The sequence below is a fragment of the Pinus tabuliformis genome, chromosome 6 (assembly GCF_031772625.1).
Source record: "Pinus tabuliformis cultivar Carrire ecotype Pingquan chromosome 6, CPIR1, whole genome shotgun sequence".
Taxonomy (NCBI): domain Eukaryota; kingdom Viridiplantae; phylum Streptophyta; class Pinopsida; order Pinales; family Pinaceae; genus Pinus; species Pinus tabuliformis.
In genome coordinates, this window is record NC_142292.1 from 495,554,112 (window position 1) to 495,581,455 (window position 27,344).

Sequence of the window (27,344 nt, forward strand, 5' to 3'; positions counted from 1 at the left end):
ACGAGGTTCTATCAGCGCCAAAGTTTAGGGAGATGAATTAAGAAAGGCCAAGAGTCCAAGAAGACACCTCAAGAATTAGGAAAGAGTTTAAGAGTATATTTGTCCCTCAGTCGAAAGATGAGGAAAATGGTAAGCATTTACATGCAGTTTCTTTACATGAAAATGTTGATTTAAGCTCTTTTGCAGCCTTTGAGAAGCATAGCAAAGGCATATGAACAAAGCTCTTGTCCAAGATGGGTTACAAGGGAGGAGGCCTTGGAGTGAAAAATCAGGGCATTATCCATCCAATTGAGGCAAAGGAGAGACCTCGATATGAAGGTTTGGGCTATGTTGAAAAGGGAGAATGGTCTTCCAGCGATAACTCTTGGGTATCTTGTTCTTTTTGTCATAAGAGAGGACACGACGAGGCAAATTGTTGGGATTTTCATCCAAAATTGGTACCAGCTTAGTTTCTAAATAAAAAAGAAGACATGAAATGCAAGACCTCTCCAAAGAGAGATGAGAAAGTTGAAGAAGAGACTAAGATAAGTTCTTCTCGCCATTCAAGTTCCTCACGTAAGAAGCATGGTTCAAAGGATAACAAGGGAAGGTATAAGCCTCACTCAAATAGTTTCTTTGATTTTGAGCCACATGATCAATTGAATAAAATTTTATGGAATATGGTTTCATGCACTTTCTGTCATTCACCTAACCATAGTGTGAAGAAGTGTCAGCAAAGGAAAGAGTTGCTTGAATGTGGGAATGAAACAGGGAAGAAAGACTCTCTTCTAAGTTTGAAGACAATGTCATCAAGCAACAAGCACAAAAATTTATGCACCCATTGTAATATCAGTGGGCATTGGGTCAAGAAGTGCTGGAAATTGCATCCGCAACTTCATCCTAAGAAGGGAAAGCAAGACATGCAAGCACCTGAAGAGGAAGCGACAAAGGAAAAAGTGGTGCAAGTTGCGACCATCCATGAAGCGACTCAAGAAGAAGAACAAGTTCAAGTAGAGGGTTCATTCACCTGGTTGGGTAAGAAATGGATGGACTACTTGTCCAGTTGAATATTATAAATATCTTTGTAAAGCACATGTCATTTTCCCCACAGTTGGGCATTTTGTAAAGTGATGCATGTATAAATCACTATTTTGCGACATAGTGTTTCTTTTGACTGTAGATAAGTCAAATAAAGTTTGGGTAATTTCTGTAATGAGTCTGAATTCTGTCTATAAGACTTTTGGAGACCAAAATTCCTTTTTGTGGGGAGGCATGATCCAAATGGATCCTAAAAGGCTCAAAATTTTATTGTCTCAAAATTCATTTTTGATAGCACCATTGCATAGTGCTTGTCACCACAATTCCAACGGCGCAAATGGCGTGTCAAACAGACATCGTATGAAAAATTTATTGCATTCTGATCGTTTCGGGAAACAGGCAAAATTTTGTACACGTGGCATGCTGACTGGGCCTGTTGATTTGGAAAAATAAATGTTCTTCAAAAAGGGCCAATCATATCTTGCCACTTGTTAGAATCTGATAGGTTGTGAGTTGGCATTTTCTAATTGGTTGATGGGGTATGGTTACCTGGACCATCCGAAGGCTGCCACGTGGCCCAGCAAAAGGCTGCCACGTGGCCCAGCGAAAAGTTGCCATGTGGCCTAGCGAGAGGCTGCCACGTGGCATCTCGGTGGCCACTAAATTTTTTGATGCAAGCCGAATTACACTCCACAAGAATTGAACCAAGAACCTCATACCAACTAATCTTCGCTCTCACTAATACGCTATGCGTAGGCCTTGTTAAAAGGACCCACATAATATTTATTTAAACTAAAGTTTTGGGCGGAGGTTTGGTAAGGGACCCAGGGCTAGCCCCAGCCCTAGTCACCATGCCCAAAAGGACCAGGGGCAGGACTACGGGATAGGGCTTAGCCCCCGCCCCCCCAACCTTAGTTTAAATGACATCCGACCATAAGCCAGGACCAAGGGTGGATTCAGAAGGAGCTAGACTGCGGGGGCCAGCCCCAGGTCATGTGGGAATCCATGTGACCAGGAGGGCGCGTATACGAGTTAGTGGAAAGTTTAATCATCCCACAAATTGCACCAGAATTGCACCAAGTCATTGCTCCATTAGCAAAAAATGGGGCAAAATTGTAGGACCATTAACCAGACTTGGCGAATTTGTAGGTCGACTAGCAGCAAAACTTGGGGAGCTCATAACTTCTTCAGTTTTGATCCAATTGAGGAGCAGGAAGAGGCTAGACAAACATTTTTGGGTCTTATGAAGTCAATGGAATAGTTTTTAGAGCCATCGTAGCACACTTGAAGAGACTTTTTGTAGTTTTAAGTCTATGGGTGCTAGGATCAACCAGGAGGTTGAATCAGCTTTTGAAGGCTTTTGAGAATGGAGAGGACCTTGTAGGGGTTTTCTAGCCTTCATATGTTTTCTACAGCAACTGAGACATCTATGGTGTATCTCATGTTTCTCTTTTCTCATTATGTCTTTGAGGAAAGTTCTCTTTTAGTACTTCAAGTGAATTGTTGTACTTGTTATGCTCATTGTCAAATGTAGTATGGGATCTTTATTTGAGAACTCTTTTCTTGTTGATTGTTTCATGACTAACTATAGTTTGTCGTGTTTTTAGAGTGAGAGTTATTTTCAGAAGAATGTTTCCTTGAAGGGGAAACTAGCCACTCTTTTGTTTAGCACACTTTATGTACTCTTTATCACTGAAGTATTTTGAGCATAATGAGATTGGCTCAAGCCATTGGAAGTTGCATTGGTCACGTGCTCAAGTTTATGCTCAAAAATAAAAGTGTCAGAATTTTGTCAGACTCAGTTTCATGTCGAAGAGCTCGTCATTCTGAATCCAATGGTGTGAACGACACTCAAATTTGAGCTCATATGCAGAAGTTAGGGCAAGTCAAAGTTCAGGTTTGACTTGGTCACGTGGCAGGATTGGATGACATGGCAAAGGTCCCAGTGAATGGGGAAGCACCAAGTGGCAAGTTGCCACTGGGTCCTGCATGTCGCATATCAGGGAAAAACAAAGGACACAGTTTAAGAATCAGCCTCGGCGCAGACAGGTTGTGATGAGATCTTATTGCAATCACATATCACAGGTGGAAGGTATTACGGAAATCGGCCCCCCGTAGGTTGGGTTATGATTTGCGATAATCGCAGTTGCATATCGCACCAAAACCCTGCTAATATTTATGTCACCCCCGGTAATCCGCCAATTGCTAGAGGTCCCCGGACACGATATTTTATGGACTAGGTTTGATAATCCTGGTGGGTCCATAAAGGTATGGAATTTGATATCCGCCAATGGAAAGTGTCGATTGCGATTTGCAATTGGGTTCCTGGATGCGATAATTTATATGTTAAGTTTAATACTCCTGGTGGATCCACCTTATCGCAATCGCATATCACTTGCCTAGTTCACAGTCCATAAGACCACGAGACTCCACCGATTGCGATTTGCAATATGGCCCGCGGCGCAGCCAAATTCTCACTCAGTTAGTGGATTTTGGAGCGAATTTGTGGGATTATGTCGGTTTTGGAGCAATTTGTGGAACAAATAGTGGGAGAACTAGGAGAAGTCATAACTTCTTCAGTTCTTATCCAAATTGGATGAAAAAAGAGGCTAGATAGCCATTTTTGAGTATTTTGAACTCATGGAGACAGGTTTCAGAGGCATCTGAGCATTGTAAACACATTTTTGTTGTAATTTGAGCATAATAAAGAGGCCCAAGCCATTGGAAGCTAGACCAAGGAGACGTAGCCCAGGAGGGGTGAACTCCTTTATCATGTGCTTGTTGTGTGTTGTATTTTGATGTTCTTTGATGTTATTTTGTTGTTGTTCAGCATATGTTTTATGTTAAATTATTTCTAACATTTACATAAGAAACTCTCATGGGAATCAGTTAATTAAGCCAAAAAATTGAATCCTTAAGCACTTGATAAGAAAATGATAGAATTTTGGGTTTTATTCTGAATGGGGAATTAGCATAACATTACTAATCTGCTCTATTTTAGATCAAGTTGGTATCGGAGCACTGGTTTTTGCTTACTAGATTTGCTTTGTGAAAGAAGGATTTAATTGTTTGCAATTTTGTGTCATGCTAACAAGGTTAAAACTCAAAAGAGGAGAAGGAAAGCTGGTTGGAAGCCTTGAAGTTTGGTCAAGTGGAAGAAGAGCAAGGTTGCCAAAGTCTTCTACACTAGTACATCTTCAAGTTGCAAAAGTTGTAGTTGATTCTTCAGATACCATGTCTCATAAAGGAGAACCTATCATGACATAAGATGAGAAGACCTTCGGAAAGGCTTTCTTTGATATGACAGAGATGGTGAAGGTCCTCTATGAAGAGAGGAATAACATATTCCAAGGAGAAAGTTCCAAACCTCCCAAAGGAGAAGGCTCTTCAGGAGGAGGTAATGGAAAAGGAGGTAATGGGAATGGAGACAAGCCTCCACCCTCTCCACCATCTTCTTCATATTCTACTTCATAAGCATTTTCATAATCATCATCATTCTGCAAAAGGAACTGGGAAATCACCTTTTCTAAAGCTTGATGTTAAATTCAAGTTGCCTATGTACAATGGAGAATTTAATGCAGAAAAGATGGATAATTGGATTCGTCAGTTGGAGGTGTATTGTAGAATTTAGAACCTTCAAGAGGATGATATCAAAATTCAGTTGCCTTCGTTGAGAATGGAGGGTGCAACACTTGTATGGTAGGAATCAAGGGCTCAAGACGAGATCAAAAAACATGGTAAGATATTTATTACTTGGTATGATTTCATTCCTGTTATAAAAAGACAATTCTACCCTTTAGCCCATATGCAAAAAGTTATAATGAATTGGAAAAAATTTAGACATTTAAAAGGTCAAAATGTGCAAGAGTATACTCAAGAGTTTAGGAGAAGAGCTCTTATGCTATGAGTAGACTTATAGTCACAAGATACTTTGCTAAAATATATAGGAGGTTTGCATAGCTATCTTCGACATGCCATTCTTATGTTTAATCCCATGAATCTTGATGAGGTTTGTGTTCAAGCTACACACCTCGAAGCAAGAGGGAAAAATGTACAAGAAGAAGGTAAGAAGAAGCCATTCCAAAGTGGTGCAAAAGGAAATACTTTCAAAGGAAAGTAGAATAAAAATGCATATGTTAAGAAAGAAGGGGAGAAACCTGTGTGCAAGAATTGTTCCAAAGAGGGCCATGATGAAGCGCATTACTGGATGCTTCATTCAGATTTAAGACCGAAGAAATCAACAATAAGGGCAAACAGAAGACAAACATTGTTGTACAACAAGACTTGGGTTCTGACTCAGGTGATGAATCAAAGATTGCAGCCACAGTGACTAAGGGAAAAGTCATGTCAAAATCAAGTAAAGGGGAAGTTGTGGCAAGTACCAGTGCAACAAATAACTCCAATAACTCTTCAAATGAGGAAAACATAATTGAGTTGTTCCATATCCGAGTTATTTCCAAACACACCAAGATTGATACGTTGTTTGACAGTGGATCTCAGGCAAATTTAATTTCTACAGATTTGGTCAAGAAATTGAATCTGGAAATTGTGCCTCATCATAAACTGTATCTATTGGGTTGGATAACCAAGGATGCAAATCTTTAGGTCACAAGAAAATGTGTTTTCAGGTTTTTTATTACTGCCAATTTCGTTGATGAAGTCGAATTAGATGTAGTGTCGCTGGATATTTCTGGAATTGTGTTGGGAAGCCCGTATATGTATGACAGGAAAGCTGTTTTCCATAGATTTGAGAACAAATATCATTTGTTCAAAGACAAAGTGGAGTATATTGTGAGAGCCCATCATAGGAAGCTTAATATGTCTTTGGCAAGGCAATGAAACGACTGGTCAATTCCAACAAGAGTCTCGTGCTCCTTATGATCAAGCAGAAGAATGACACGGAGCATGAATCCTTTGCAGGCTGTGACGTGAAGCTGAAAGCTGAATTGGTTGATGTGGTCAATCAATATGGAGATATGTTTCAAGAACCAAAGGGATTGCCACCAAAAAGGGGAATTCAGCATGAAATTCAGCTACAGCAAGACTTTCCACTCCCAAACATTGGTATGTATCGAATGTCAATTCTGGAAAGTTTAGAAATTATGAAACAAGTCTAGGAATTGTTAGGTAAAGGTGTAAATCGTCCCTCTACTTCGCCATGTTGTTCACCAATTGTTTTGGTACCCAAGAAAGATGAAACCTGGTGCATGTGTGTAGATTATCGAGCTTTGAATAAAATTACCATAAAGAATTGATACGCACTGCCCAGAATGGATGATTTTCTAGATGAGTTGAAGAATGCAAAATATTTCACTAAATTGGACTTGAGAAGCGGATATCATCAAGTTAGAATAGTTGAGGATGATATTTGGAAGACTTCTTTTAAAACCAAACAGGGATTGTTTGAGTGGCTGGTTATGCCTTTCGGTCTTTGCAACGTTCCAGCTACATTCATGAGAGTTATGAATGATGTTTTAAGATCCTTTCTTGATGATTTTGTAATTGTCTATTTAGATGATTTTTTGATATTTAGCAAATCACGAGAAGAGCATGTCAAGAATGTGAGGAAAGTGTTGGATGTCTTGAGAAAAGAACAGTTATTTCTGAAGATGTCTAAATGTGAATTCGAGAAAAATTCCTTAGTGTATTTGGGCCACATAGTTGGAGGAGGTGAGCTGAAGATTGACCCCTCTAAAGTTTCGATCATTGTGAATTGGCCAATACCCAAATCAATCACAAAAGTAAGGAGTTTTCTGGGAGCAGCACAGTACTGGAGGAAGTTCATTACCAATTTCTCTTCCATCGCAGCTCCACTGCATGCTTTGACTATCATGAAGGTTGTCTTCGAGTGGGGAGGCAAACAACAAAAAGCATTTGATGTTTTTAAACAAAATATCAATTCAGCCCCAGTTTTAGCATTGCCAGATTTGAAACAACCATTTGAAATACAAACAGATGCAAGTGACTACGCCATGGGTGCGGTTATTTTACAACATGGTAAGCCCATTTCATTTCATTCTAAGGTTTTTAATGGTGTTTTTATTAACTATCCTACATATGATAAAGAGCTTTACGCATTGGTGTAAAGTGTGAAGAAATGGAAGCATTACTTGATGGGTAAAGAAACCATTATTCACACCGATCATCAACCTTTGCAATATCTGCAATCTCAAACAAAATTGCAGCAATCAAGGCACTTTTGTTGGATGGGATTTTTACAGCAATTCCACTTGGTAATTAGGTATAAGAAAGGTATTTATAACAGAGTTGTTGATATGCTTTCTAGACCGGTTGTTAATGTAGCAATTTTACTCAAGAATAATTATGTTTTTCCTGAAAGTTATGTTGAAAAATACGCACATGATGCTGACTTTCAAGAGGTATATTCAAACTTGAGTCAAGGCCACCAAGTTGATTAATTAGACTACCATGTACATGATAATTTGTTGTATCATTTGGGAAAACTTTGTGTTCCACGAGGAGAGAGAGTAAATGTCACAAAGTGATCCGAATCGGATCCACAAAAGACTGTTAAGAACCTTGACTGTATTGAGTTGAACAAATCCTTGAAAATTCCAAAATAGCAATCGAAAACACCCTGAACCAGTGGCCATGGCAGCCGGCATGGAACGACGAGGACCTCGGTCAAAGCGCGCTAACCGAGGCCCATGGAGACTGCGCGGGATGCCAAAATAGCCCCTGGGAGCCCTGGATCGGGAAAAGGAGCTGATTTTCGATGTGCGATTAGCGCTAATTGCGCATCGCTGGGCGAATAGGGCCAAAATGGGAAAGCCTGAGCACCCGGTCGCATGGGGGGGACTAGAGGACCACGGGCGGAGAAACAAAAAGTGCCAACGTACGAAGGTGGGACCCACGACCTGGAAACCAGCGGTTTTGATCGGGGCGCCCTTGAACGGTAAGAGGTTTTGGAAGAGAGCGGAGCGATCCCACTCAGCGATCGATGCGATGCAGCGGAGGTGAGAGAAAAATCGCCATGATCGCGCGCTATCAGTCGAGCAAGTCAACCACGCTCGACGTGTGTATGACGTCGGATCTTGAGGAGCCCAGATCGGATGGCTGAGATTGCGCCCGATAGAAAGAAGTGGAATCAACAGGGAATTAAGTCGCGATTTAAGGGGATTTGGAATCCGTTTGACCGCCACGGTGGAGAAAGAACGTATCCATAACATAATCGAAGAAACGAATCGACGAGCAGGCTGGCGTTGTTCCGATGGGGACGCGTGGCTACTTCCTGAGCATTCATGCTGACGCCGAACAGGGAACTCCAAGCACACAGGCGGTAGGCGAATCGACATAGGCGGGAGAGGAACCGAATAGGCATAGGGATCGAATGACTAAAGCCATGAACAGAGACAGTCGAATGGAGATTCAGAGAGAGGAGGAATAGAGAGGAGTCTAAGCGACCAAGAGAGACAGTGAACAGTGAACCCTGAGAGGAGGACTGAACACAGAGAACAGTAAAGCCAAGCAGAGGAGACAGAGGGCCAAGCTGACCACAGGCAGCGTCGAGCACTAGAGAGCTTGAAGATTCAAGCCTTTCCCTAGAGGAATCTATTTGGACTGAGCATCACATTTGGCTCTTTCCACTGTAGACCAAGGGTCACAGAGCCGGTAGGAAGAAAAAGAGTCTGTGAACTCCGAGTGGCTTGGGGAATCCAAGAACCACCTACCAAGCAAAATCTGCTTCAGAAGAACTCACATTGAGTCCGTGTATTGTAATTTATCTGCTGTAAGACACAATAAAACAAGGCCACCACTAAAGCTGGACCAGAGACGTAGCCCTGGAGAATAGGGTGAACTCCTTATTAAAAACTGTTTGTGTCTTTGTGTTGCTTACTGTATTTCTCTGCTGTCTTTCCACTTATTTTCTATGTATTTGCAATTTGATCGATCAGTTGCTTAAATAACACGGAACACACACCATCACATGAGTCTGTAATACCTTTTGTTTAATAAATCTTTAACTGAGGTCACTCATAGGGTGATTATCAGATCAAGTGGTATCAGAGCTCTAGGCTGCAAGGTTAGACAAGCTTGTGCTGGTTTAGCTATGAATGCTCACTAGATCAAAGCTCAAATTAGGAGAAGGAGAGTTGGTGGAAACTAATCCTGAAATTGGGAGAGTCTATTCTCGGAAGACAATGTCAGAGGAAGGTTCTATAGGGCCAGACCCTCAATTCATAGAAAGTTTCCTAGCTATAAAGTATATGGTAGAGGAAATGTATAGAGACTTTAGAAAGCATAGGGATGAAAATTCATCAGGTTCTAAACAAGATAAAGAAGAAGATGAGTCTCATTCCCATGACCACTCCAAAGGAAAGGGGAAAGAGGAAAGCTTTCTCACACCTCCTAATAGCCCTGTGCATAATAAGAAAGCATCTTTGATTAAGTTAGATGTTAAATTTGATTTGCCTATATATGATGGAGAGCTAAATGCTGAAAAGTTGGAAAATTGGATAAGACAAATTGATGTGTATTGCAGGGTACAAAACATAGACTCAGAGAAGAGTAAGATTCATCTGGCAAGCCTACGCCTAGGAGGCACTGCCTTGGTTTGGTGGGAAGGTAGAACCCAAGCTGATATGAAGAAGCATGGTAAGACCATCTCTAACTGGAGTGAATTTGTTGCTGCAATCAAAAAGCAGTTCTATCCATTGGCCTACATGCAACAAGCCATGATGAGTTGGCAAACTCTTTGGTAGTTGAAAGGGCAAAGTGTACAAGGGTATACTCAAGAATTCAGAAAGAGAGCATTGATGTTGGGTATCTCATTAGACTCACCAAAGACTCTTTTGAAGTACATTGGTGGTCTACACAGCTACATGAGGCATACCATCCTCACGTTTAATTCCACTAGTATAGATGAGGTATCTGTACAAGCTACTCATCTAGAAGCTAGAGGAAAAAATGGAAATCCAGAAGTTGGGGGACCATCCCAACCCACTGTAAGCAAGAGCAAGGAGAAAAGGAAGTAGAAGTGGAAAGTAAGGAAGGCTAACACTGCACAAAAAGGCAAAGCTTCATGCACTCACTGTAAAAAGGAGGGGCATGATGATGAGCACTGTTGGATTTTGCATCCAGAGCTAAGACCTAAGAAGTCTGAGGGCAAGAAGAAGAATACTGCTGCAGCTATTCAAAAAGATTTGGGTCAGACTCAGGAGATGAAACAATCATTGCAGCCACATGTATAAAAGGTAAGAATTCTGAAGCATCTACTAGTAATTCTGTTCAATCTGTTATTGATGAAGAACATGAGAGAAAAAGACATGAGCTTTTCCATATTCGAGTTGTTTCCAAAAATCAAAAGATTGATACTTTGTTTGATAGTGGCTCACAAGTAAATCTGATTTCTGAAGCAATTATAAAGAAATTGGGATTAGAAACTACACCTCATAAGAAGCCATACCCATTAGGATGGTTGAATGATAAAACACAACTACAAGTGACTAGACAGTGCAAACTCAAGTTTTCTTTTGGGTCAGCATTTGTAGATGAGGTTGAGTTAGATGTAATTCCTTTAGATATATGTGGAATTGTTTTAGGAAGTCCTTACTTGTATGATAGAAAGGCTATTTTCTATAGAGCTGAGAACAAGTATCTACTTGTTAAAGATGGAATCAAATACTTTGTAAGGGCTCATAAGCTCAAGAATAATTATACTCTCATAAACTCAGGACAGATGACAAGAATGATAAATTCATGCAAAAAACTCTTACTAATGGTCGTAAAGGGAAAGAAATCTGATAAAACCAATGTATTTGGGGGTTGTAATGCTGATCAGCAAGCTGATATAGGAAAGATTGTTTCAGAGTATGATGTCTTGTTTCAAGAACCACAAGGTCTACCACCCAAAAAGGGAATAGTACATGATATTATTTTGCAGCAAGATGTTCCTTTGCCTAACATTGGGATGTACAAGTTGTCTACTTTAGAGAATGTTGAAATCAAGAAGCAGGTGCAGGAGTTGCTCGAGAAAGGGTTCATTGGGCCTAGCACATCATCATGTGGGTCACCAATCGTCTTGGTGAGTGTTATCTCAAAATCAAGCCCTGGAAGGCTGCAACCCAGGAAGACTTCAAGTAACTATTTCACACTAATCTTTTGACTAAGGCTTAGCCTCCTTAGCCTAAGAGGGCTCTCTCAAAGGATTATTGATTTTGACTATTAATAAGATGGCTAACTCTTGTGGAATAACATTAACAAATATGAAGGCTGGACAAACATTACATAAGTTTCCATTGGGCCTATGGAGTCAAACATACTACAGCAAACAATGATGATGCCTTACATAGAAGTCAGGGCATTTAGCATTTGGATGTTCAGAATACCACTTATATAAAACCACAGTTTACAAAGGCATACAGGAAGTCAGAGCATGATCAATGAATTCTGAGTGATTATGCATTTGTACAAATGTAAAAGAACACTAAAGAAAATATACCATCACACATTCTGAACAAGAAAATCCCTTATGAATCCTGAGAAGTAAAACAGTCATTTATATTACTGAACTCTGTTTTTACATAAGCCAAAACAATCCTCTGTTTTATAAAATATCCAACCCTTTGTACATCAGATGTTCTTCTATATATAGAGCTCTTTACATTCTTGGATTCCTTCCTCCATCATGAGGGGAATTCGAATTTACCATCAGTGACACCTATTCTAACCATAAAACAAGACTTTAAATGCATTTGACACCTAACTAGCAGTCCTAGAGACCTAATACAACTAGGAGTGTAACTCCTTATTATGATTACAACAAACTTATCTAAACATTTAAAACATTATTTGACACCTAACACTCCATGAAGTCGAATTTGATGAAGCCTCCCACGTGGTCACCCAACTGCTGATGACAAACCCTAGACAAACCCTAGAAATTAGGGAACATGTTTCCCTGTTTTTAGGATTAGATACTTGAAAACTGGCACGTGGGACAGAGCCTTTATCTCTTCATCCATGACACATTTTACGAAACTGAAGGAGGTTTTTGTAGCCCATGTTGTCCAGAACAAAAACCTCTCCTGTTTTTTTAAAACATTTCTCCAGCTGTCCAGAAACTGTCCTTGAAAAACACGTGTCAAACAGGAAACTGTCCCTTGCTCTGTTCTGGCTGAAAAATAGGTCTTGGGACAGAGGTCATAACTTCTCGTAAAAAATGTATTTGGAAAAACTGAAGGAGGTTTTTGTGAACCAATCCGTGCTTAACAAAAACCTCTCTTGGTTTTTTGAAACATATTTTCTACCGCCCAGAATGAGTCTTTGAAAAATAGGTGTAAAACAGGAGATGAAAAATTGCACCTACAGCAGTTTCGTAGCGCAACTTTGGTCCTTCATTTCTCCCAGATCATAATTGATTTGAAGAAAGTGTAAGAGGTTTTTGTACTTTAGTATCTTAGGAATAAAAACCTCTTTCAATTTTCAGAGATGAGTTTTCAACTGCTCAGAAAAGCTTCTGGAAGTTAACTAGTAAAACAGTTTTTTCTGCTGAAACAGGCTGCTACAGGGGTTTCGTAGCGCTATGAAAACACTGATTTCATAGCGCAAAACAGGATTTTTACACTGTCTGCGCTACGAAAACGTGGATTCATAGCTAGTTTCAAAATTTCTCTAAAATTATGTGAGATATGTCTTCTAAACACATGGTGAGGCTTCTAGGACATGGAATGAGGCTATCAAACTTTATTTGAAGATGGACATGAGACTCTAACCCTATGACTTAGACTCTAAAACATAAAAATGACTTCACCATGACTTGACCATGACTGATACAAGAATTGAGAAACCATGTAAGTTGTCCAAATTTTTAAGGAAGTTTTACAGTGATAACAGTGGCTCCACTAGGGATAGTGTGCCCTTGTGGTACATTAAGAACCTGTAGCTCCAGTGCCGCTATCCATCCTCTAGAAGAAAACTTTGAACTTCTGCCCAATTTGCTCCTCAAGCCTTGAATGATTTTTTGTAAGAAGAATTCAAACTGTACCTACTGAAATAGATGCTCAGTCAACCTACCCTGAGCTTATTTGCACATTCCTACCTACCCTATCAGCTGCAAGCTCCACTTGTAGCTCAAGCAACATGATATTTCCAATAAAGCCAATCAATTGTCCTTTCTGATATGGGAGGCTCTTGACTGCATTCAACCTCAAAATAACCATGATAGTGAGATGACCAAATCAACTTATAATGTACCTGATCTTCATAATGCAAATGAAAATGAAATACTGGTGTGCAAAGCTTTGCCATGTATTCACTTGTAGGGTCAAAGAAGACATGGTTATTTTGATGATCATAAGAACACTCTACATCTTTAGACAACTGATTCTCAACCACACAAAATTCCTTTGATGTGCTATCCAACTGCCTTTCTGCATGATTCTCATAAACAACGTAATTTTCCTCACTATTGTTATCATTCTTTGAAGTAAGCTGCTGCAAGGAATTACAAAATTGAACAACCTTTTCTTCTGCGTGAGGATTATAAGAAATTTCTTCCAGTATTTCTTCTTGGTGTTTGCAATCAATTTCATATTCTTTATGATCAAAAGACTGACAAATCTGCTGCATCTTTTCATTCATATCAAAGGATGAAACATGGTTTTCACAAATAAACCCCTGTTGATCTTCATGCTGCGTTTCATGAGATGTTATACTTTCTTCTTGGCGCTGAAATGCATTGTTTTGAAGAGCCTCTAAAATTTCTTCATCCATAAATTCATCATCATCATAACAATCCTCCAAGTACTGAATAAGACTTAAAGAATGTCTACAACAATCTTTGAGCAGCAATAAGGAAGGATAACATTCTTTATACATCTCATAGAATTCATCATGAAAACTAGCAAGCGAATATATTGAACCATTTTCCAAATTTTTATACCAAGACCATGCTTTTCCTTCTAAAGTGGTCATAAACATCTTCATGAGACAATCTTCAGGGAAATGAACCTTAAGACTGCGTACATGCATATGAAACCTAACCAAATGAAGAGCAGCATTGTCCTTCTTTTCATCTTTGAATATTGGAAGATCATCTAACCAATCAACCTTTGGCATAGGATTTGGAAAACCAGGGATATGAGACCGATTCATAGGAGCATACCTGGCATTCATTCTTGCAGTGGAACTCATCTTGAAACTTCATCAAGCTACTGATCTTCTAGCAGTGGAGTCACCTTCTAATTTCTTATTCGATGTGTGGAGTCGCCAAGGTAGTTTTGCAGCCTCAAAAAGATGTCTGAGCTCCTGCTACCTTCAGAAGTTCAACCATTGATTTCGGGAATGAATAATCTTCAGACTCCCGGCAGACGCACCAAAATGTTATCTCAAAATCAAGCCCTGGAAGGCTGCAACCCAGGAAGACTTCAAGTAACTATTTCACACCAATCTTTTGACTAAGGCTTAGCCTCCTTAGCCTGAGAGGGCTCTCTCAAAGGATTATTGATTTTGACTATTAATAAGATGGCTAACTCTTGTGGAATAACATTAACAAATATGAAGGCTGGACAAACATTACATAAGTTTCCATTGGGCCTATGGAGTCAAACATACTACAGCAAACAATGATGATGCCTTACATAGAAGTCAAGGCATTTAGCATTTGGATGTTCAGAATACCACTTATATAAAACCAAAGTTTACAAAGACATACAGGAAGTCAGAGCATGATCAATGAATTCTGAGTGATTATGCATTTGTACAACTGTAAAAGAACACTAAAGAAAATATACCATCACACATTCTGAACAAGAAAATCCCTTATGAATCCTGAGAAGTAAAACAGTCATTTATATTACTGAACTCTGTTTTTACATAAGCCAAAACAGTCCTCTGTTTTATAAAATATCCAACCCTTTGTACATCAGATGTTCTTCTATATATAGAGCTCTTTACATGCTTGGATTCCTTCCTCCATCATGAGGGGAATTCGAATTTACCATCAGTGACACCTATTCTAACCATAAAACAAGACTTTAAATGCATTTGACACCTAACTAGCAGTCCTAGAGACCTAATACAACTAGGAGTGTAACTCCTTATTATGATTACAACAAACTTATCTAAACATTTAAAACATTATTTGACACCTAACACTCCATGAAGTCGAATTTGATGAAGCCTCCCACGTGGTCACCCAACTGCTGATGACAAACCCTAGACAAACCCTAGAAATTAGGGAACATGTTTCCCTGTTTTTAGGATTAGATACTTGAAAACTGGCACGTGGGACAGAGCCTTTATCTCTTCATCCATGACACATTTTACGAAACTGAAAGAGGTTTTTGTAGCCCATGTTGTCCAGAATAAAAACCTCTCCTGGTTTTTTAAAAAATTTCTCCAGCTGTCCAGAAACTGTCCTTGAAAAACACGTGTCAAACAGGAAACTGTCCCTTGCTCTGTTCTGGCTGAAAAATAGGTCTTGGGACAGAGGTCATAAATTCTCGTAAAAAATGTATTTGGAAAAACTGAAGGAGGTTTTTGTGAACCAATCCGTGCTTAACAAAAACCTCTCTTGGTTTTTTGAAACATCTTTTCTACCACCCAGAATGAGTCTTTGAAAAACAGGTGTAAAACAGGAGATGAAAAACTGCACCTACAGCAGTTTCGTAGCGCAACTTTGGTCCTTCATTTCTCCCAGATCATAATGGATTTGAAGAAAGTGGAAGAGTTTTTTGTACTTTAGTATCTTAGGAATAAAAACCTCTTTCAATTTTCAGAGATGAGTTTTCAACTGCTCAGAAAAGCTTCTGGAAGTTAACTAGTAAAACAGTTTTTTCTGCTGAAACAGGCTGCTACAGGGGTTTCGTAGCGCTATGAAAACACTGATTTCGTAGCGCAAAACAGGATTTTTACACTGTCTGCGCTACGAAAACGTGGATTCGTAGCTAGTTTCAAAATTTCTCCGAAATTATGTGAGATATGTCTTCTAAACACATGGTGAGGCTTCTAGGACATGGAATGAGGCTATCAAACTTTATTTGAAGATGGACATGAGACTCTAACCCTATGACTTAGACTCTAAAACATAAAAATGACTTCACCATGACTTGACCATGACTGATACAAGAATTGAGAAACCATGTAAGTTGTCCAAATTTTTAAGGAAGTTTTACAGTGATAACAGTGAGAAAGAAAGATGGCTCATGGAGAATGTGCATTCACTACCGAACACTAAATAAGATAACAATCAAAAATCGTTATCCCCTTCCTCGCATAGATGATCTTTAGATCAATTGAAGGAAGCTGTTTATTTCACCAAGCTGGATTTGCACAGTGGATACCATCAGGTCAGAGTTGCAGATCAAGATGCATGGAAGACTGCTTTCAAAACAAAGCAGGGATTGTATGAATGGTTGGTTATGCCTTTTGGCTTGACCAATGCCCCTGCTACTTTCATGAGATTAATGAATGATGTACTCAGACCTTTTCTTGATGATTTTGTTATTGTGTATCTGGATGACATTCTGATTTTTAGTAAAACGTAGGAAGAACATTTAAAGCATGTTAAGCAGACATTAGATGTTTTGAAAAGAGAAAAAATTTATGTTAAACTCTCCAAATGTGAATTTGGCAAAACCTCTCTAAATTATTTGGGTCATATAGTAGGGGGAGGTGAATTGAAAATAGATCCCTCTAAAGTGGCAGTCATCATAAACTGGCCTAAACCCAAGTCTACTACAGAAGTGATAAGCTTCTTAGGAGCAGCACAGTATTGGAGGAAGTTCATTTCAAAATTTTCCTCAATTTCAGCTCCCTTATATGCTTTGACAGGATTGAACAAGGTGTTTCAGTGGGGAGGCAAAGAGCAGAAAGCCTTCGACACCTTGAAAGAAAAGATTAGTACAACACTTGTACTAGCACTACCAGATCTACAAAGACCATTTGATATCCAAACTGATGCCAGTGACTATGTCATGGGAGCAGTGTTGACACAGCACGATAAACCCATATGTTATCATTCTGAGACTTTTAATCCTGCAGTATTCAACTATCCTACATATGATAAGGAATTGTATGCATTAGCTCAGAGTGTGAAAAAGTGGAAACATTACTTAATGGGCAAAGAAACAGTAATACATACTGATCATCAGCCACTTCAATATCTACACTCCCAAACTAAGTTGCAACAATCAAGACATTATAGATGGATGGGTTTTCTACAACAGTTTCATGTAGTCATCAGATATAAAAAGGGCATACATAACAAGGTTGCAGACATGTTATATAGACCCATTATAAATGCATCTACCATACATAACAAGGTTGCAGACATGAAAGCTACATAGAACAGTATGCTCAGGATATGGACTTTAAGGATGTATATGCAACTTTGAGTCAAGGTAAAAGAGTAGAAGAATTGGACTATCATGTGAAGGACAGACTCTTATATCATTGTGGGAAACTCTGCATTCCACAAACTGAGAGAGTAAAGATAATTAGGGAAGCACATACTTCTCTGATATCAGGTCACTTTGGGGTAAGTAAAATAGTTGCACAGCTGCAAAGGTTCTGCTATTGGCCGAAAATGAATGAGACGGCTTCTAGATATGTAAAGGGATGTGCTATGCGTGCTAAAAGCAAGCCCAGTAACAGAAAACTAGGCTTATACACTCCATTACCAGTTCCTTCTCACCCTTGGGAAAGCATTTTCATGGATTTTGTTGGAGGACTGCCTAAATCTAGGAAAGGTCATGATTATCTGTATGTTTTTGTGGATAGGTCCAGAAAAATGTGTATCTTGATACCCTGTAGTAAACAGATTACAGCTGAACAAACTGCAAAATTATTCTTTGAACATGTATGGGTTCTGTTAGACTCAGTCTTATCAGTCCTCTGTTAGATTCAAATTCACCAAGGTTCATTTCTTGTCATTTGCAGTCATCAAATGCCATTTTGGTCAAAAAGAGTCATTTTAATTCTTGAGTCCAGGGTTTTGTCTCCAGAAGTGTGAAATAACGCTTGCGGGCTAGAAGGAGTTTCAGTGAGTTTTTATTTCAGGAATGTCACCGTCAATAGTGCGAGATTGATTCTTCTTCAAAACCCCGTTTTGAAGAAGAAATCATCAAATGTGTTTTTTGTAATAAATTTGTCAAAATGTTTCGAAATTGTACAGCTCTTCAATGGCAGCAGCTTTAGCTGCTCCTATCCCTGCAAAAGCACAAACAGAAAGAACATCATCAGCACAAAGAGACAAAGCAAAATCAAACAAAACAGAGTTTGCATTCAAATGCCAGAATGCCAAAATTATACAACTTGGTGGGCCGAATATCAGAAGATGAGGTCAAGAAGGTTATTGTGTTGAGTGCTTCTGCAAACAGACTGGCAAAGTTGAAGGAGAATTCTGCGGAATATGCTGGTCTCATCATGGAGGAGCTTGATCCAGATCATTTAGGATACATTGAGATATGGAAACTTGAAACCCTGCTACAGGGCATGGTGAACACTTATGGGAACGAGGGTGTGATCAGCAGCACGAGACAACTTTTGAGCAGACATCTCATCATTCGTACTTGCTGAAGTTTCAAGGATCCAAATCTGTTATTCACAACATGACAAGATTGCCAGCGACAGAGAAGAAATCTAGAAGCAAAGCAAGAAGAGCTTCGCTATCTGCCCCAACATTAAAGGGAAAGGACAAGACACCAGGGAAAGTTAAACCTTATTTTATGTCTGCTGGTAAAATTAGACAAAAGCAGTGTTTGGAGAATGAGAACCCAAATTCAATGCCAGCAAATAACATTGCAGACCTAGCTTTGAGAATGAAAATATTCCAGGGACTGGTGCACAGACATTGGATTTGGAATAGAACAAGGTCAAAATATCTACAGAGAATAATTCTGCTGAAAACTTGGGTTAGATATTTGTCTGAAAAGAGTAATCTTGAAGAAAATTTTCAGACATTTCAAATAAATGTGACCGTTCCAATTAAAGGTGAGGAACAGCAAGACAGTAAATTGGTCACGGAAGATGTCGAAATCTGTGGTTTTGATGTGTTAGGAAATGGCCTAGAGAAGAATAGAGACAGCAGCTTCTACATAAAAGATATTTCGGAGGTAGGAGGATTAATGAAAGATCCAATGTCAATCAATCATGAACAGACTGAAAGTGTAGGAACAAAAAATAATCTTATAGAAACTGAGGAGTGTGAATCTGGAGTGGAAGATCAGGTTGCTATTTGTGACCAGCATTGGAGATCAAGAGTGAATCAGACAAACAAAAATAAAGAAGCTAAGAGTTCCAATATAGATAAGCCCATTTTTGAGCAAGATGAAACAGTTATGCCAAATGATATCTTTGAGACGTTACAACAATGCTTTGAGTCTTTGCTTAAAGAGGGAAAACTGGTGATTTTTCAGACTAAAACTGTGTTTATGAGTCTGCGCGGCACATAGGAAGAAGGCGCGGCGCACATGGGCCGTGCGGTGCATGGGGTGCTCCTCCGCAGTGTAAAATTAACACTGGCGCGACGCACTCACCAAGCGCGGCGCACTGGGAGTGCGCGCAACGCACAGAGCCCCAAGGCCGAATTTTATCATCGATTCATAAAAAATTCAATTTGTTGCAGCTCAATTCTTCTCCGAATTTGGCTCCGTGAAAATGCTATATTGCTAATTACAAATCCAGATATGTTTCATATGTCAATATTGCCATTGCACAAACAGTTTGAGCATATTTTTTCTAATCTCAGAATTGTGCAGTGTATGGAATTAATCCAACTTTCATTATAAGTAGTGCAATGTTGGCGAATCCACGTGAACATGCCATGGAACTTGCTAATTTGCGAGAAGTAGAAGTGGTGTTAGAGGATGGAAGTCCTTGTGGCTCAAAGATTTTCCTCCTCTAGAATCCTTCAATCCGTTTGGACCATCAAAAAACAGCAATGCAGAAGCCAAAGACACGAAAACATGTCAAAATGCACGATACAGTTACTACAAATACAACTTTGAAACGTGCCAGTCATATTATAGAGGCTTCTCACATCTTTGCGGAATTGTTCCAGCATGGCTTGCGCTCCATAGCCTACTGCAACACTCATAAACTCAGCGAGCTCGTCCTCAATTATACGCGCGAGATTCTAAACGAAATGACACCACATCTTGTCAATTTAATATGTGTGTATCGAGCCGGCTATACTGCTCAGGAGAGGAGAAAGATTGAGAGTGGTCTCTTTGGGGGAAATCTTCTTGGTGTTGCTGCAACCAATGCTTTAGAGCTTGGAATTGATGTGGGGAACCTTGATGCAACTTTGCACCTTGGCTTTCCAGGTAGTGTTGCAAGTTTGTGGCAGCAAGCTGGAAGAGCAGGGAGGAGAGAAAAGGCCTCACTATCAGTTTATGTAGCATTTGAAGGACCTCTTGATCAACACTTCATGAAACACCCTCCTAAGCTTTTCTCAAGACCAATTGAACATTCTCAAGTTGATGCTCATAACCCACAGGTGGTAAAACAACATTTGGACTTGTAGCTGATCCACTGGCCTATAAATTTGAGAAAAGGAGCTTCGCATCCAATTCACAAAGAGGAAGACTTTTTGCCATTAGATATCAAGTCTGTATGGAGGGGATTAGAGCAATGTGTGGAGTTGGGTCTTACCAAATCTATTGGCGTGAGCGATTTCTCATGCAAAAAGATTGAAGATTTGTTGACATATGCCAACATTCCTCCTACTGTCAATCAAGTCGAGATGCATCTCCTCTAGGATCATCTGGTACCTACTATGGGACCAATCCCGCTATGGAAAATACTGTCATTCGGGAAATTGCCAAAAGGTGCGGAAAGACTGTGGCTCAGGTTTTGTTGAGATGGGGATTGGAACAAGGAGTCAGCGTGCTGCGTAAAAGCTACAACAAGGGTAGAATAGCTGATAATTATCAAATTTTTGACTGGTCATTAACCAGAAATGATCATGAGAATATTAGAGAACTTGAACAAAAGAAGATTGCGAGGAGAGACGAACTCATTAAACTCAACCACCAGCCCGTATAAAACCATTGAAGATTTATGGGATGGAGAAATCTAATTAACTCTTGAATGTGCATCTCTTTTCTTTTTAACTGGGAAGCCTAATGTAGTTGACAGTTTCTCAATAATATTGATACATCACTTGCTTCCTTCCCTCAACCAATAACACTGGAGTCTTCAGATGAAACCGCAAATGATCATCGGGGCAATGGCATCAGCAAATCGCAGGTAGAGCTAGATTTCAAGAATTGGCTGCAAACGGTAAAGCAAAAGACCGTCCCTACCAATGGTGGCGATTTGACTAGCTTCCTGAAACGAAATTGCAACTACATATGAAAAGCATCGAAGTTATGGGAGATGGGGCTTAAAATGCAAGATGTCATCATACTAGCAAATGACATTGATGTAATTTCCGAATGATGAATGTAAAACGATCCATCTGCGTATTCATAATCCAAAATTTAATGAAAGTGGCGTTATGTCTTAGGTGGCAGTCATTGCATACTTTGGCATTCGATCCAAAGAACATATGTGGCGGATTTATCCCATATTTTTGCGTTAAAATATTGGATACCTTTCCCCTTCTGTAAAGTGGCAAACGCATCTCCAGAAATTTGAGGGCGGTTGTGCAGGAATGTGCCAAGTGGCATTCCAGAAAGAGAATTTTTAGGCCTTAAATCAACAAACTACTCATCTTCAGATAATGCTCAGAAAGCTGAAGAGATTTTTAAGAAAATGAAGGCGGAAGGTTTTCCTCTAAATGCTTTTGAGTATAACCAGCTGCTGGTGCTTTACAAGTGTTTGGACAAGAGGAAAAATTCAAGATGTATTAAAAATAATGAAAGATGAAGACGTAAAACCTAATATATTCACATACGAGATTCTCATAGATGCAAAAGGGTTTTCTGGCGACATTGGTGGAATGGAGCAGTATTGTTGAGAACATGAAATCCGAAGACAGGTCACCTGGAAATATAGGAAAAGAAAGCGTGTCAATTCTCTTGCGGGGACAGCATGCTTCCATATCTGACACCTGGTGTAAAAAGCACAAAGATCCAAGGCAATCATAGGAAGACGTTCGCACCCAAAATTGCTCCCCTGAAAAGAAAACAAAAGCAGAGGCAGGCAATAATGAAAAAGGGCAATGCCTAGTGTGGTTTTGCAACTGTACTTCCATTTAAGAGACAATCAAAGAGTGTCGGTTCATATTTCAGTGTCTAGAAATGTGGTATTTTAAGATACTTCAAAGTTATGATGTTCAGAATACTGTTGGTATAAAGATGAAACCAAAATATAGCGCGTGGATCACATGCAGTATTTGTCACATTTATTTCAGTCAACAATTGGAGCATGGATTCCTCGCATAATAAGAAAGATGATACAATATCATTGAAGGAGGAACTTGTTGTAAATTATATACAAAGAGCTTTAGAGGCATATCCACGCCTGACTCCTTTTGAAGGCCTAAGTTCGGGAGTGCAGGCCTTGGTACGGTACCTTCCTGCAGGAAATCCAGCTATAGTTTTTTGCATAAGTAGCTTAGTGCAAAAGAGTCATGGTCTACATAATGCCAATTCCACATCTAATATTGGCCATGATGCTGAAGTTGAGGGAGAAACAGAGCCTGCCAAAAATTTGCAAGGGCTTCTTCTACATCTTATTTTTTGGGTCGATATACAGGTTTGGATGATGCTGTAAGGAAGCCCATTTTGGTTCCATGGTTGCAATCTTTATCACTAATATGTTCTCAGCTCAATTCAGGTACTAGTAAGAGTGAAGAAACTAAAGAAAGGTCAACTACCATCAAAGATATAGATGTGCAATTAAAATCTGACAGGGATAAATCTGGTGGTTTGATTTTGAACCCAACTCGTCAGAAGCGTTTGGTGTGGCTTTCCAGAATATAGGATTCAGACCTTACAGATGCCTATATATTTATACTCACACATCATCTTTTCATGAAGACTTTGATCTTGATGGAAGATTGACATTGGCTTTGGTGCCTACTCCGCGATGCAAAGAGTGCTGCAAGTATATTTGTTGTTCTTGTGAAATTGGCCTGGTCACATGGCATTTGGCATTTTAATATGTAGCTTCAGCCTCGGTAGCAAGAGGAGCAGCTGTACATGTGATTACCAAAAGACTGATTTCTGGCAGTTCTGTAGGTTTTCACAGGAAATTCAATAATGAGCAATTTCATCTTGGTGCTTCATATATTTATTCAAATACTAATAATTACTGAGTGAGAAGAACATCTGGCAGGGTTGTTTTCTTGTATTTGGTTTGCTGAATTTTCCCACAAATTTGACATATATATGAGAAAAGAGGAATTACTGTGGTTTTTTAAAAGATATTTCTATAGTATGTCAGACTAATTGTAAGTACAGTGTTCATTCTAATAGTTGTTCAAAGGTGGAGAATGCATAAATCACAAGGGTGCAAGCCTAATTTGTTTGGATGTTTTTAAAAGGCATCTTCTGACCGTGTATATGAGAATCTGCCTTGGATTTGCCTGCCTGCTGCAAGGTAGCTTTGATCAAACTGCCTCTCAATTCCAGGCCTTTTTTGAAATGTAATGGGCATGCAATGGCATGTTTCAGGCACCGTTCACTTATAAAGGTTGTATCTTCTGCCCATGCAAAGAAGATGACATATTTTAACAAATGGAAAAGGTCTCTCTGGAATAGAATCAAAAGGTGAAAAGGTCGAAAACCAAGCGGTGAAAAAGGCACAGGGAAGGCAAAAAGTCAGAAACCGAAAAGCCAAAATTTAAATCAGAGACATCTACCAGGGCAGAGAAACAGGATTCAATTTCCTATTTTTCACTTCAATTGTGATATGCAGCTACAGTTGTCATCTTTTTATTGATCATCAAAAAGTTTCAAATGGAATAATGTAACACTGCTCTGTCCCCCGCACAGATGGACAACTCTTTCCCTATCTTCGTCGATTGGTTTTCAGCTCCCTACTTTTCATCGATTTGTTTTCCCTCAGATGAAATCTATTTATTGTATGAAAATTATGTGTAAATGGTTCTGAGTTCTGGAAAACAGTGGGAGAGCTGTGAAGGCAAAATTCACTGTACAGTTTTTTAACAGGGATTTAATGAAAAGATACAGCTCTGACTCGTGAGATTCTAGTGGTGTGAATTCAGCGTTTGTTTTTTCCTTTGTTTCATATGTAGCTTGTTATGTTTCCATTTCATTTCATAATCATTTCTAAATGAATACTTTTAAGTGAGAAAGGCAGAATCCAAGTTGTTGCTCTGCCTTGGGAAGGTATTCATGTTTTGTGTTTTCTTCTGTTGGATAAGGATTCATCTATTGCCCTTATCAACCTCTCAGTGTTCTTTTCATTCCATATAATGTCAAAATTGAATGCTAAATTTATTGCCTGTCTTGCCTCCTGAGATAATCTGTGTCTCGGATTTAATTTCCCTGCTCATGCTATTCTTGATCCCACGCTGCCCAGAAAACCCAGTCATTTATCAAATTACCCCTTTCCTATCCATTTACTAGCCTAAAATCAGTTCCCATTTTTAGTCATCTCGCACCTGATTGCTCATTTTATCGAGATTGACTGGAGAGAGCCCTCTCCTGCCCTCGTAGGGCTAGCTACGAGGCTGATCTTGGTTTGATGTTGCCTCAAGTTTTTCCTTCTTCAGCCTGAGGCAGATTCGAGCGCTAACATAGTGGCGACCATACTGGGGATGAAAATGGTTTGCTTGAAGATTGTTTTGCCCCAATACATATCTCAAGTTCAGAGCTGATTGTTGATGGTGAACAACGATCAGACATAGGAAGACGACTGAAATCGTTCACCTGGCGACTCCTTTCACTGAAGAATCAAGCAACTGGTGCTTCATGGTGACTCCACTGCAGAGAGATCAGCAGCTTTGACATTTTCAAGATGGATCGGATTGCAAGAAGATACGCTCCCATGAGCCGAGATCACATCCCAGGTTTTCCAAATAAAATTCCCAAGGTAGATTGGTCAAAGAATTTGCCTGTGTTCAGAAATGTGGAAGGTAATGACGTTTCTCTTCATCTGGTGAAATTTCACATTCATGTGCGTAGATTAAAGATCAATTTTCCTGAAGACTGTGTTAGACTCCGTCTCATGTCAGAGATTGATTCTTCTTCAAAACCCTGTTTTGAAGAAGAAATCACTAATGTGTGGTTTTAGATTATGTAATTCATGCTCCAGGTCTTCAAAAGGCAGTGATTTCAAGCTCCTATCCCTGCAAAAGCACAAACAAAAGAAAACAAAACATCATCAGCAATCCTTGCATTTGATCATTTCTGGTAAACTGAGTTGTTGCTAATGTGACCTTGGCAAGGTGGCTCTGCTTGCCTCTACACCAAGTAGAGGAAGGACAACGCACAAACCAAATAAATGAGGCATTTCTCCAGTTGTGTACTATCTCAAGGGATATGAATATGAAAGTAAGAAGTGAAGCTCTTTATGCTCTCGGAAGAATAGGTCCCTTATCTGAAAGTGTGTTGCTTCAAGCTTTGAGTAAGAAGATTTTGGGACAAGCAGCAAAGAGGGTATTAAATAACTTCTCTAGTGGAACTCCTGAGGGTGATAGAGACCTAGCATGCCATGGCAGAGGATTAGATCTTCTCACTCTTAGCGCTGCTGGAGCTTTTCTTCATGGAGTTGAAGATGAATTCTCAGAGGAAAAAACACATGCATATGTTTCTTGGTATGTTCGATGACATCAACTCTGATATACGTTCCGCAGCAAGGAAACTTCTTGGTCGAATAAAGCTACCCAACATATCTATGTTTAAAATGACAATTGAAGCCCTTATGACTAATCTGGACAAGCATCCCCAGGATGAGCAAGATATTATCTCTGTTATGTATTGCATGGGCAAAAGCCATGGCACATATATCTTGTGCTCTGCGAATGAATTTGTACAACAGATAACAGCATATTCAAATGAAGATTTAGGTTTGGATCAACCTCAAGTAGCAGTGTTATTGATCATGATGTTGGCAGCAGAAGCCTCAAATGTAGGAATCCGCTTTCAAATCCCAAAAGAGGTGGTTTCATAGGCGAAATATTTCCATGGAAAGTTCATTAGTGGCTCTGGGATCAACTGTAACTGTAAAAATGCAGAGTCCACCTTCAGACGAATAGCGGAAGAGTTCAGAAAACAACAATTATGAAAACTTGATTGCGTCAAGCTCTATAGTTCCATATCAGGACAAGGGAAAGGAGATTTGCCAAAGTTCTCAAGTATAGTTTGTGAAAAGTCAGAAAATCAAATGACGGCACCCTTTTTCAGAACAATTTTAAGGAACTCCTCAATCTTTTGAGGCTGGTAAGGCCTAATATTTAGATTTGAACTCTTTTCAAGCATTCTTCGGTTGGCTGATCAGTATTATTACTACAACGGAAAAATATCCGAAATTAATGTACCGAGGGCATGTTCAAGATATGGTGGAGAGAATCTTCTCTGAAGTACTGGGTTATGCTCTACAAAGTAGCACTGAGGTGATCTCCAAAAACTAACATTATTATTTGTCCATAATAAAGGAGATGTACTCGAAGATTTGCCTGGACTTGTTGATTTCACTGTAATGTTGAATCTACATGATAAACAGAGAGGTAGCATTGTGCATGGCAAAGTTGCTCGGTGGGCGTTTAACTGCCAACCATAATATCTTTCCGTAACAATCTCTGTTTTGAATTTTTCAATCACTGGAAAGAGCGTCTGCTGAGAAATGAATTGGGGTTTTAATGTGAAGGTTGCGGGTAGGCTACTTCGTTCAAATCTCAACACCTAGTCACTTAGCACCCGGCATTTGTGAAACTCGGATTGCTGGTAAGGCGACAAATGGTTGAGCGAATTGACATATGGCTTTCACAATGCCAAGATCCAGATCACAGTGCGATCTTTTGGAGATTTTGTGGGAATTGCGGGGGATTGTTGGGACTCTTAGTTCAGTTGTCACCATAAGCTGAATCGGTGGAAAATTAGTTTTATTAAAATGGCCAACGCATTTCCAGATTTTGGGGCGCAGTTTGCAAAGTGGCATTCATAGGTTCGTTTGCGTGTCAACAACTGGAATTCGAATCAGGGTAACATGCTTATTCTCTAGGAGAGCTGCACTGATGTATGTATAGTGGCCATGAATGTCGTTCTCAACGGTGGTGATCCCAACTGCGTGGCTCCTTTACCATCGGATTTTGTGGCACACAGTTGAGTTTGGGTAGCAATGTCATTAATGACACAATCTCCAGTGGCTCGTTGTTGACTGTGGCTTTCCAGATTTTAATCAACTCTGTGCGCTATCTTTAGGATCGGTTGCAACTGTCAATAGCCTCA

At 39.6% G+C, this 27,344-nt stretch overlaps 1 pseudogene; it reads left to right on the plus strand.

Moving 5' to 3' along the window:
* Positions 1–19,921: 19,921 nt before the first annotated feature.
* LOC149259495 ((1S)-1,7-diacetoxy-luvungin A aldo-keto reductase-like) lies at positions 19,922–21,061 on the plus strand (annotated as a pseudogene).
* Positions 21,062–27,344: the final 6,283 nt, after the last annotated feature.